Source organism: Mastomys coucha, unplaced genomic scaffold, assembly GCF_008632895.1.
Source record: "Mastomys coucha isolate ucsf_1 unplaced genomic scaffold, UCSF_Mcou_1 pScaffold14, whole genome shotgun sequence".
Lineage (NCBI taxonomy): Eukaryota > Metazoa > Chordata > Mammalia > Rodentia > Muridae > Mastomys > Mastomys coucha.
In genome coordinates this window covers 91,150,508-91,163,581 of record NW_022196896.1, presented here as the reverse complement: position 1 = coordinate 91,163,581, position 13,074 = coordinate 91,150,508, and the positions used below count along the sequence as shown (strand labels likewise).

The 13,074-nt window shown below is 42.1% G+C and overlaps 1 protein-coding gene across 2 annotated transcripts in view; it reads left to right on the top strand.

Moving 5' to 3' along the window:
- The first annotated feature begins 1,068 nt into the window (after positions 1 to 1,068).
- Positions 1,069 to 13,074, top strand: part of Plekhm3 (pleckstrin homology domain containing M3) — a 160,826-nt gene continuing 148,820 nt past the window's right edge. For both annotated transcript variants that reach the window (XM_031367753.1, XM_031367754.1), the window contains exon 1: positions 1,069 to 1,311. The gene's annotated coding sequence lies outside the window, so the exon portion shown is untranslated. The remainder of the gene's footprint in view (positions 1,312 to 13,074) is intronic.

Genomic DNA, 13,074 nt, shown 5'->3' with positions numbered 1-13,074 from the left:
TACTCCAATAACATCCACTCCTCCCGATAGTGACACTCCCTATGGCCAAGCATTGAAACATATGAATGTATGGGAACCAAACCTATTCAAACAACCACAATTTGATTCTGACTCTTTAAGAGATTTGACTTTCAAAAAAATACTATATATCCTGTCTGAGTCCTAATTCTCTCCATTATTAAACAGGCTGTGAATAGGAGTCATTGATTTATACACGTTGTTTTTGCTTTGTTTGCTTTTGTTGTTGTTTTGTTCTATTTTGACACAGGGTGTCTCTGTGTAGCCCTTGCTGCCCTGGAACTCACTCTGTAAACAAGGGAATGGAGGGTGGGGCTCAGACTCACAGAGATCCACCTGCCTCTGCCTCCTGAGTGCTGGGATTAAAGGCCTGTGACACTACCGCTTGGCTTGCTTTTGCTTTTGAGACAAAGCCTGTAGCTCTGGTTGGCCTGGAACTCTCTGTGTAGACCAGATTGGCCTCAAACTCACACAGGTTTACCGGCCTATGCTTCCTCAGTGCCAGTGCTGGGATTAAAGGTGTGCGCCACCACGCCCTGCTCCTCTCTTATTAATCTTAATTGAAAAAAAAAAAAAGACTAAGAAGTATGCTCTGATGGCGAATTAAGGCTCGAAACTGAAAGGAAGATTCGTCCAACTGGAACAGCACAACCTTCATAAGTGGGCTGGCTACCGGCAGACCTCAGGAGGTGACTTTTCCCCCTTCCCCATGCCCTAGCTGCTAGACTAGGAATCCACAGCCAGGTTAGAGACCTTTTTCCTCAACCACATCTCTTAAAACCGCGCACGTAACCAAAGATGAAAAGCAGATCGTACACCCAAACCAAAGATGAAAAGCAGTTCGTTCCTACGTTTGGAAAGCATTATTTCTGATAAATTCTCTTATTCTTGGCAACTGCTGATAGCTGACCCTGCCCTGGTAGGATCCAAGTGACAATTTTAACTGCAAACATCCTTTTTGGCCTTGGGAAGAGCCGAAGGGAGCAAGCCTGTGATAAAGGCTGTAAAGGAAACAATAAGATAAGGAGGTCAGGCCCCGCCCGGCCGCCTGCTCCTCCCGCGGGAGGGACCGGTCCTCGCCGGCTGGAACCCTGAGTAATCGGATCCTGTTGCCGGGCTGCCGCGGGGAAGCTTTTGGGCGTGGGACCGCGAGAAGCTGCTTGTAAACAGAGCCGGGCCGGGATGGTCGGCAGCCGGAGCGCAGCCGCTGGCGTTGAGGAGGGTGGGCTGCCTGGGTCGGGGTCCTGCCGGGGATCCGCTGCAGGCCGCACGGGCGACAGGACCAAAGCCGCGGTGAGCATCCTCCTCGCAGCGGCCTTGGCCGGGCGGGCGGGCGGGGAGGGGGACGGGATGACGCATCCCTGGAGCTACCCGGGGTCGCGGGGGTTCTTTCCACGCACCGCTTTCTGTTGTCTTTTCTGTCGCGCTGGGGATAGCACTTCATTTGTGGGTGGTTAAGTGAGGGGGAAGACATGACCCGGTGTTTATTTATTTATTTATTTTTTGTAAATCAAGTCAACGCAGATTAGAAAGTAGTTGAATAAGGTGATCCTGTTCTCTGCGTTGTTTTTAGTAACCCCTCCCCAGCGATCATAGAAACCAAATCCCAGTGGAGCTTTTAGCCCCAAAGAAACGCCACGATTGTTCTTCCTGTTGACTGTGCCCATTTTGAATGTATAGTAAATGACGCCACAGGACTAAGGACAAATTGGTCTTGTACGAAAAGCTTACTAAGCTAAAAAACAAAAAACAAAACAAGATAAGGAGTTCTCAGGCCCGTCCCTTAAGCTGGAAAAAAAATGCTGATTTCGAGAGACAAATAGAGACTGGGCTTATATGTATAGTTTGCAAAGCAAGGCGTCTTTAACAGGTTAAATTGATTGAGATATATTGTTGTAAACGTTGTTTAGTTCCTTCCTTTTTTCTTTGATCCATGAAACTAGAAAGAAACTTCTGGGGTTTTCCTGTAAAATATTTTCAATAAATCATAATAAATTGTGACTTGTACTTATATAGCATTATAGAATAGCACACGCTATCAGTGATTTGTTTAAAACACCAAGTAGTTTTTATTTCATTTACTTAAAGAAATACTGTAGCAAAAATGAGGTCTTTAAAAGGTAAATATATGTGGGTTACCTTGGTAACATAATCTAACTTTTAGCTAGGAGTTAAGTATTAGGTTAAATTGACAAGGAGAAGTGTGTAAAAGTCATGCACCAAGAAATAACATCAATACCGTATGTGTTTGTCTTTATAGTAAATACTTTTACAACGCTATGGTTCTAGTAAGATCTTTAATGCTTACTTCAGCTTAAATTCTTGTATAGTCACTTTCTCATTTCGTCATCTGGGAAGTTCACTCAATTTAGCTGTTTCCTAATCTGTAGAATGGGAACAATAGTCACCTCATCAAAGATTTAATGAGTATTAAATATGTATGTTTTTCAGAGAACCCTGTTTAGCCTGGAAATTGCTATGTAGATTAGCCTGGTCTTGAACTCTGCTGGAATTAAAGGCATGTGCCACTGTGACTGGCAACTTGATGTTTTTAAAGTCCCGGAACAGTACTTAGAATAAGTAAGTGTTTGATGTATGTATCAAATAAAAATATTCCACTATAGAAAAGCAGATGAAGGCTGGAGAGATGGCTCAGTGGTTAAGATCACTGACTGCTATTCCAAAGGTTCTGAGTTCAAATCCCAGCAACCACATGGTAGCTCACAGTCTTTCCCTAATCAGATCTGATGCCCTCTTCTGGTGTGTCTGAAGACAGCTACAGTGTACTTAGATATAATAATAAGTAAATCTTTAAAAAAAAAGAAAAGCAGATGAATAATTGTCAAGTGTTCAGGGAGGGATGGAAGGAGAAGTTCTTGTTGAATGGGTAGACAGCAAGATGAAAAGACCAGTGGGGATTGAGCTGCAAGAGAATGACTGGCTTAGTAGTTACAATGGTAAACTTTGTTTTGAGTGTTTTGCCACAATTAAAATGTCTCAGTGTCAGTGTTCACAGCATTATGTACTCAGAACTCCTTATTGCCACACAGCAGCCTCATCCACCCTTGCCTTTAGTGCTATGAAAGTGCAGCTTGTAGTGCGTTATTTGGTAGATTCATGCACTGGAGATTTATCATAAAGCCTACAAAGAAATTGTTAAAATTTACACCTAGGACTCTGGAACAGTCATAGCTCCAACATGTCCTTCTGCCAACATTGTTTTTGGTTTTGTTTTGCTTTTTAGGGTTTTTTGTCTTTGTTTTTTCCTCTAATCCCCACAACCAGCACATAGAAGACTTATCTACCTGACTATGTTATATTACATGACACACTTGAAATTAGAATGGAGAGATTGTCAAGGTGCAAATTGATTACTGTGGGAATGCCCGTATAGCCATAGAAAGGAACTGGAATTAAATAGCTAATATATTAAATTAAGTTCTTTCTATTAAAGCAAGAAAGCAATAACAAGGCAATACTTTTCCAGCTCTCAAAGCACTATAGCTCTCAAAGAGTTTTAATTGTCACATCAAAGCAGCGTGTCATGGAGTAGACGTTCTCCGTTGCCACGAGAGGCAGACAGGACGGCCTTTCTGAAAAGCACACACAGCGACTGAGTGTGTAAAATGTCTCAGCAACCAACGCTCCTACCGTTTGACTTAGCAATTCTTCCTTTAGAAGTCCAAAGGAACTTATGAGAACAGCTAAGTTCATCATAATGCTGAGTATGCCTTTGTGTAGAACAGTCACATTATGGTTCCATCAAAAGATATGACATAACACAAATATTAAAAAGATATTTATGAAAGATTTTAACAGAGAGGGTTCAGGCATTGCTGAATGGGGGAAAGACAACAGAGAACTGTATCTGCGATATGCTTTCAGCTAACTTATATCTTCTTTTCCTCTTATCCTCTCTTTTTCTTCTTTGTTATACAGTGATTTTTTTCCCTGTTAGAAGGTAAATAAGAATTGTTTATTTTGCCTTTCTTCTTTTCAAAGCCCTGAACAATGTGCAGTCCTTTTTTATAACCATAAAGTTCAATAAATGTTTCAAAGTTGTCTACATGATAGCGAATGCATTTTGAACCTAAAACCCTGCACTAACAATAGGAACAATAAAGTCATAACTAATTTAGGTACAAAACAGAGAGTCTTTCAGAAGTTGAGGTAGAAAACAGAATACTGGATTATACAATGTTTCTTCAGAGGGTGGTCAGTGCAGTTCTTTCTGTTGAAAGAACACTCTTGTTCCTTTGCCTCTTTTCCTTTCCTTTTATAATTAATTAATTTTTCTCTAAGAATAGTCTCATGATAGAGCCTATATAGGCCTGGAACTTGTGTAGCCCAGGTTAGTTTTGAAGTAGAAGACTTGTCTACAGCCAGTCTGTCCTGAATGCTCCTCATCTTATCTGAGCTAGTGATCTTCCTACCTGGGCCTCTGGAGTGCTGGGATTATAGGCATGGGTTGCAGCCACATCTAGCTAAAAGCTCTTGTTTTCTTTAAGGTGTTAGGTTAACAACCCTCTTCCCTTCCCGCTTGTTTATGTGCACAGCTAAGAAATAAGGGACTGAGGAATATGTAATCATTTGACAGAAAGGGAAAAAAAGAGCTTGTCATTAGGACCAGGAAAACCAAGCTAGATAGAGGCCAGCACTACCCTCGCTACATTCAATACCCAAAGCTTATGAGTATTGAATATTTATTAGATAGCAGATTCAAGGTGATCTCAGTATGTGGCCTTTCAAAAGATTTGATATCAGGTCATGCATTTACATGTTTACAAAGCAGGCTGAGATATTGATACTGTTAAACTAGTTTCAGAAGGTCTGATTTCAGCCTAGAAAAGATTAGAAATACAGGCCTAGTTTTTAGGGTTATTTTGTAGACAGTTCCAGGGGTATCAGGCTATGACTGCTCCTTCTCTTTCCCCTCTTCTGTTTCACATTGCCCTTACCCGCACCCTCAGAGCAATATCAAAGATGTCTGTCTTCACAGTGGCTCCTGGCCATTTGCTGGCTTGCATCACAGGGAATGTCTACTCCTTGGAAGAAGGGTTATAGAGGAATACCTAGCAAGGAATTGCTGTCTTTGTTTTCATTTTTCCTTCAGAGCTGAATTGGTATATGGGTTTTAAGGAGCCACACTGTGTGCTAGCTTCAAGTGCAAAGCAAATAATTCAGAGGACTTAGGAACAAGTGTGACGAAGTGGTTGCCAGTAGCAAGTACATATGCAATTTGCTCCTATCTCATTGGTCTGTGTAGGTAAAAACAAATACTAAAGAACCTTACAGCTTACTTTCCTGCAAACTATGCTGTAAAAACATGATTTGGTCAATGAGCATCATTAATCTCATTGGCAGATGAGTTAGGAGCAAAACAAAACTCAAAGTGAACATAGAGAGGCAGTGTTATTTATTTATTTATTTATTTATTTATTTATTTATTGTTTTTTGTTTTTTGAGACAGGGTTTCTCTGTGTAGCCCTGGCTGTCCTGGAACTCACTCGGTAGACCAGGCTGGCCTTGAACTCAGAAATCCACCTGTCTCTGCCTCCCAAGTGCTAGGATTAAAGGCATGCACCACCACTGCCCGGCTATTTATGTATTGTTGACATAGGGTCTCTCTATGTAGTCCTCTCTGTTCTGGGACTTCCTATGTCCCAGGCTGGGCTTGGACTCACAGAGATCCTCCTGCTTCTGCCTCCCATGTTCTGGCATTGAATATGTGCACCACTCTGCCCAGCTGAGAGGCCATTTCATTGAGATGTCAAGCATACTGTTTTTATTAACATTTTCTTTGTTAATTTGAGCTTGGTTTCAAATTTGATTCCCGAGTTATGCACAACGTTCACAAGTGAGGCAGGGGCTTATTTCTTTCTAACTATCCTGAGTAGAGTAACCAGTGTACAATTCAGTATAAACTAAAGCTGCCTTGTTCTGTATTATTCAGTGTACTTATAGATAATTAGCTAATTGGGAAGTGGTAGACACACACTCTACTATGTGGTTTTGTAGGTATGATGATAACCTTGAACAAGACACGCAGTCTTGTCTTTAGAAAACTTACCGTTTGTTAGGGAAGACAGAGAAGAAAGCAGGCCTCTTTAAAGTAGTATCTGACCTGATTAGGGAGGCAGTCAGGACGCTGTAGGGGAATATAAGGGCAGGTTCAAATGGGCCTAGGAAGTCAGGGGACAGTGCAGAAGTCAACACAGACCTGAAGGCTTAGATGCAGCTGCCCCCGAGGTGGGGCACTTTGGGAGGAACAGTGCTGGTAAAGAGGTTAAGAATTGTGGCAGTGGAAAAAAAAAAACAAAAAAACAAAACAAAAAAAAAAAAAACCAGCTTCCAGGCAAAGAAAACAGGGAGATTCTGATTCCTATAAATTCTTTATGACCGGAGACAGAATGGGATTGTGGTAGAGTGTAGAGGGAAATTTAAGAACTAAGGGCTGGAAGGAAAGTGATGTGAGCTCTTCTGAGTAATATTTATCCAGAAGGCAGCAGGGTTTTGATTTCAGAAAGCCCACTTGGGTGATAGATTTAGAGAAATCTGCCTGGAAGATGGCCTGTGGTGGTGGCTGGACTATGGAGGTAGAGTTACAGACAATGGGAAGATTTTGCAGAGGCGGAGGTCATAGGGCTTGCTAATTCATATTGGTCGCTGGTGACTCAGCTATAAATGCCAGAGTGGATATTCATCTTTATTAGGGAACAATGTCCTTCGCTCTGTAGCCAATGCTTGAAGGAGGAAGGCTGGAGGGTCATTTGCACATTGTAGGAATTAGGGCACATATAAAAGGCAGTTATCTACCTCAGGAGGCATATCTCCATCTGCCATGTGGATTGTAGCTAAAGCCATGGACACAGTGAAGATCCTTAGGGAATATGGAAGAGATTTGATGATGACATCCCATGTAGGGATGACTGCTCCAAATCTCCCCCTCTTTGCCAGCTGTCCGGGTTTGGGTCTCTGTGTTAATTTCCACTCTACTGCAAATGGAGGCTCTGTTGTGGCTGGAGTGATGCACTGATCTGAACCTATCCGAGCTGTTCTGTTAAATCCTGCAGAGAGTGCACCACTGAACCCCAGCAGGTCAAGGCTGCTGAGAAGCAGGTGCAGAGCAGCCCCTGCTGTCTTTAACCCTGCAGAAGGAATGCCTGAGTACATTAAGACTTTCTATCCGAGCTTCCTAGTAGACCCCTGTCCCCATCCTTTCTGTACTTGGTGGGTGTAAAAAAGAAGATCAACGAGAAAGTAGTAATCTTTTCCTTGGTTTTAGATACCCAAGGCATCCTGTACCCTGCTTTGAGGTTCATAAAGAATTCTGTTGTTTGATTTGCATCCCCAAGCCACCTTTGAAAGTACGACAGGGATCTTTATTTGCCCTACATGTTGACAGAGTGGCTCAAGTTCAGTCTGAAGAAGATTGCCCCAAATCATACTTTGGGAACAGTGTATAGAAAACTGAGACCCACTCCTTCAGCTTTAAGTTCTGTAGCCCACATAGGTACCCTTCACTGGAGGATTATGTGTGGTGTCTGTCTTTTTGTTGTTTGAGTGTCATATTATCTTCTTTGTAGATTTCAAATAAAACTGAAAGTTATCAGTCAATCTTATTATTTTGCTTGAACTGCATATATGCGTAAGGCTAACTTCGAGGTAGCTCTGAAAGGAGTCTATTTATTTAAACATGTTTTAATAGTTAAAATATGCTTGAGTTATCTACAGTAGCATCCGGTTTGAAAATATTTCTTTTAATTCTCTTGGCAGACACATTTGTTTGCAAGTTCTTTTAAGCAAACATTTTTACAAGTGTTTCTATTTATTGGCACAATGAAGTATGATTTCTTAGGGAAACAGTAAGAGGTTTAGGCAGTTGGGACTAAACATCTCTAAAAGCACTTGTTTAAGTGAAGTCACAGTTATTACACCCTTATAGACATTCTGAGTACTGTGTCTAAGGTCACAAAGATCATTGAGGCTAGTTCTTTAGTAGAGAGCACCTTTTCACTCTTCAGGGATTTCTCATTTACCCCTCCCTTGGAGAATTTACACTGACACAAAAGGATTGTAGAAGTGATTCCTAGTTAATCAGCCATTTCCCTGGGTATAAGTATGATAGTTACCAATCAGGTAACTCCTCCGGTCATGGGACTAACAAATAAAACAATACAAAATAAATATTAGTTACAGTTGCTGGTGTTTGTTACTGAAATTTGAAACACCACTCATATGAAATGTTAGTGTATTATTTAGGGTCATTAATTGGCTTTGAATTGCATATGGGACTATACATTTAGTGTTGATTTTAATCAGGCCATATTACCCAAGACAAATAACTTGATCTCTTTCTGTTTACATTTCCTTGTAAAGAGGAAATAATAATGATATCAGCTCCTAAATACTGTTGGGAGGATTTAGCGACTCAGTATTCACAAGGAGCTTACGTAATGCCTGCCCTTTAATAAGTATTAAGTGAATATGAGCTATTTATAACTTGTCATTGGTCTTAAGAATTAGAAGAACTGCGCTTTACTTTTTAGTCTTTGTTACTTTGTTTACTGTTTAGCCCATCTTCACCTTTAACAGAAGTCCATCCGTATTGAAAAGGACTTCTGCAGCATATTCTTAACTTATTTTTTTCTTTTTTGAAACAGGTTTCTCTGTGTAGCCTTGGCTGTCCTAGAACTATCTCTGTAGACCAGGCTGGCCTCGAACTCACTGAGACCCACCTGCCTTTGCCTTCTGAGATTAAAAGCATGCGCCACCACTGCCAGGCTCTCTGCAAGATATTTGTAAAGGGTTTAGTACAGTGGTGGGCAGGACTCTCTGATGATGGGCAGCTGTTATAAGTGTTAGCTCTCACAGGTTTATCACTCAGTGCCAGATCAATGTCAGTCAGTCAGATCTATAGAGTTTATACATCACACCCTTGGGATATGTTGTTTGTTGGCATCAGGTTCTGTGGAGTCTGTTTGGCCTCAAACTTATTAGGTATGCTGTGGAGGCTAGCCTTAAACTCCTGACCCTCCTGTATCATAGTGCCCACCCTGCAGAAATGTTTTGGGAAAACCCATCTCACATTAATGATAATGGTTCATAATGCAGTTAATTTAAGGGGCTAGGGAGATGGCTCACTGGTTAGGAGTGGAGAGATACTGCTCTTCCTCCGAGTTTAAGTGCTAGTGCCTATCCCAGGAAGCTTACAACTGCCTGCACCTTTAGCCGCTGAGGGATCTGATGCCTCTGGCCTCCACAGGCACCTGTACTCACATCCGTGTACCCACACAGAAAACACCCCACCCACCCACATTCACCACGGTTACAAATAAAAATAAATCTTAAAAAAAAAAAATAGATAGCTCCTACTACTCTTAGTGTTTATAACTTTTCCTCTGCCCTGTATGACGGGCAGAGGATGTTCTGGCCTCCATATTGTCTGGTTAAGGTCTTTCTGTTGTTTGTCCTTATCTTTCCTTATCTTTGAAGTCAAAGAGTTTTGTCTGCCTTTGCTGGCTGTGCTTGCTTCCTGACTAAATTAGTTAGTGGCAGATTGATAGCCAAGGTCACTGTCAGATTAAGTCCTAAGGAGAAAGGAGGCTTGTGGATGCAGCCTGTCACTGCTGAATATGTAACACTTCAGACAGCGAGCAGTAAAGCACGTTTGCTTAGGCCTAGAAAGAGTTCCACTGGCCTGGAACTCTTGAGAAAGTGTTTAACAAAGACCCACCCTTGCTTTTTAGCAGATTCAAATATAACAGAAAGAAAGAAAGAAAGAAAGAAAGAAAGAAAGAAAGAAAGAAAGAAAGAAAGAGAAGTTTAGTATTTCTTACAATATTCTTTCTAAGCATCCCGAAGCTGGTAGCTTAGTAATGTTTTGTAATTGCATTTTGTGTGTGTGTGTGTGTGTGTGTGTGTGTGTTTATATTTGTTTCCTCCCTGTGTACATACAATTCTCATTGGACTGCTCTGTGCCTGCTTATTAATGACACTGTCTTGTCTGTTTCCCCCGGTTGTTAAGCCCTTCGAGGGTGGACCTGTGTTCTACACCTCCGCTGTCGAAGGTAGCACTCGAGCACTTGATCCATCCTTTTAGGTTTTTTGAGAAATTATATAAACATTATCTACATCTGTGCTTCTCAACTATAAAGTGGTTTGGGGCAGACGTAGCAGGACTGCTGTTTCACAGAGGTGGCCCAGAGGCCTTGTATCAATCAGCCTGACTTGCTGGATGGTCATTCAATTGGGAATGTGAGTGTAGAACAGAGCCATTTCCTAGGGCCCAGGGATCGTGTTGTGCTCATTGCCTATTTGTCCCACTGCACGAGCTGGGTGGCTCAGGGCTTAGCTTCAGTCTACTTACTTACAATTCTGCTGCTGTGGCACCTATGAGCTTTAAGGTGATTTAAAAGGTTGAATTTGGGTGGCCCACAGGACTTGGTAATTAGACAAAGATTTCAGAACGTCTTTGTCTTCCCCGTGGGACAATAGATGAGTCATGTGGCCTCTTTCATCATGGCTGAAACAGTCCTTTCACCTCTGTCTGCTGAGAGTGTTCTAAGTATTAAGAGGCTCATCAAGCACTTTATAAACCATAGTCTAAACTCTGCACGTGAAAAATGAGTATTTTCAGTAATAACCGGTAATTTCTCCCACAGGGTAACTGAATTTTGAGGCATTATACAGGAAAAAAAAAAAAGAAGGAAACTCCTGCTTATATTTGGAAATACTTCCAAGCCCACTTGTGTTCAGAAGATTCTAGATAGTTCTATGAGCTGATGATAATCTTCAGGTCTGAAGGCACTTCCCTAGTCCATTTAGGCATGAGGCACATTTGGGGCTAAACACACTGCCTCTTTGTTCTGTTCGTTGTTGCCATATGCCACACTTTCAGCCGTCAGTGGTTCTGTAGCTCCTAGGTACACCTTGCAATTATTCCCTACTATAGTTAGGGGCTGACTCCAGCAGCATAGGCTTCGGCTGTTTGTGGGGCTGGGAGTTGAACTTAGGGCCCGGTGCATGCTAGGCAAGCATATTTAAGTTGATTGTGTAGCTGGAGTCAGTGAAGACGACTCTGGTAGTAGGGGAGAATGAGTGTATTGGCTGAGACTCAGTGAGCAGAAATAAGAGGAAAGTAAAGAGTGCATTGCCCAAGTATAGTAGTTATATTGTTGCTGTGACCAAATACTGTTAAGCGATATAAGGAAGGATTATTTTAGTTCCTTGTTGAGAGTATAGTCCATTATGATGGGGATGTCATATCAGCACGAATGCGAAATGGCTGGTCACATTGGGCTTTCAGCCAGGAAATAGACATGAAGCCTGACATTCCTTTCACCTTCTCTCTGTTTTGTTCTCTCTGGGACCCAGCACGTAGGAGGTGCTGCCCTTATTATGGGTATATCTTCCTACCTCTCTGTAAGTGCCATCAGACAGAACAAGCAAGCCAGGGGCTGGAGAGATGCCTCAGTGGGAAAGGTACTTTCAGCCAAACATAATGATGACCTGAATTTTATTTCCAGAACCCACACTGTAGAGGCATGTGTGGCATGTGTATGAATGCATACACATGCACACATACACACACAAAATAGATCTTTTTTTGTTGTTGTTGTTTTGTTTTGAGACAGGGTTTCTCTGTATAGCCCTTTGGCTGTCCTGGAACTCACTCTGTAGACCAGGCTGGCCTCGAACTCAGAAATCCGCCTGCCTCTGCCTCCCAAGTACTGGGATTAAAGGTGTGTGCCACCACCGTCCAGCTCACAAAATAGATCTTAAAAGAATCAATACCACCAGGAAATTTTGGGTGAAGCTTCTATGGAACAAAACTTCTAGGAGGATGTGGGCTTTGAAAATAGTAGCAGCTAAGTAAGTAGGAGGCCCCTAGGTGACTGTAGGAGTTCCATGGCCTGTGGCCTTGTGCCAGGTTGTGAGGAATAAGTAGCAGACCCCCTCTCCTTTCCTCTTCTTCCTCCTCCTCTCTTTTCATCTCCTTCCTCTTTGTGTTCTATGTCACTCATGTTTATTGGGATTTGGGCTTAGAGAATGTATTTAAAGAGACAGTGGTACCCAAACTGTGTATATAGTCTTGATTCCTATTGCATACAGGATAGAACCTCCCTTTACTATTCATCCTCTTTCTTTGACTTAGATTTCATGACTGAATTTTACTTTGTTTCATATCTGTCAGTATGTCCCAGAATTTCTATGAGCATTTATTACTATATAAATACTTTATATGAACCTAGTTGTAAAAGTAACTTATTTGTCTGAAGTAATTGTCAGAAGCTTACTGCTAAATAAGTTCACCCTTTCTAGTTCCTTCTGAATTCTGGCTGGTTCAGCTCAGCTGTTCTGTCTCAAACTCCTTCCCAAACCAATTCAATCAGGCTTCTCTTGGCTTCTGCCTGAATTGCTCTGCATGCCTCATATTTGGACAATATGTTCTAATCTTCTGGCTCCTTCTTATTCTCTGGCTTCAGTTACCTCTGCTGCCCTGCACTGAATTGCATGAACTCACTAAAGAATTCACTACTGCACGCACTCACTCACTCAACTGAACGGAGTCACTAGAGCTCAGAAATCTGCATGCCTCTGTCTCCTGAGTGCTGAGATTAAGGGTGTGCACCAACATGCCTGGACCTGAATTTTTCTTTATTTGAAACTTGCTCTATAGCTGGGTGGTGGTGGCACATGCCTTTAATCCCAGCACTTGGGAGGCAGAGGCTGGTGGATTTCTGAGTTGGAGGCCAGCCTGGTCTACAGAGTGAGTTCCAGGACAGCCAGGGCTACACAGAGAAACCCTGTCTTGAAAATACCAAAAAAAAAAAAAAAAAAAAAAAAGGAAAGAAAGAAACTTGCTCTATACAGGCTGGCCTTGAACTTCCAAGAGCTGCTTGCCTCTGACTACTGGGATTAAAGGGGTGTCATCCCAGCCAGATCACACAGACCTAGAAGAGCTCTGGATGTGATCCTTTGCCAGAGCAGCCATGTTGCTGGAAAAATTCCTCTACACTTAGTGCTCTACTCACAACATAGCAGTCGTTTTTT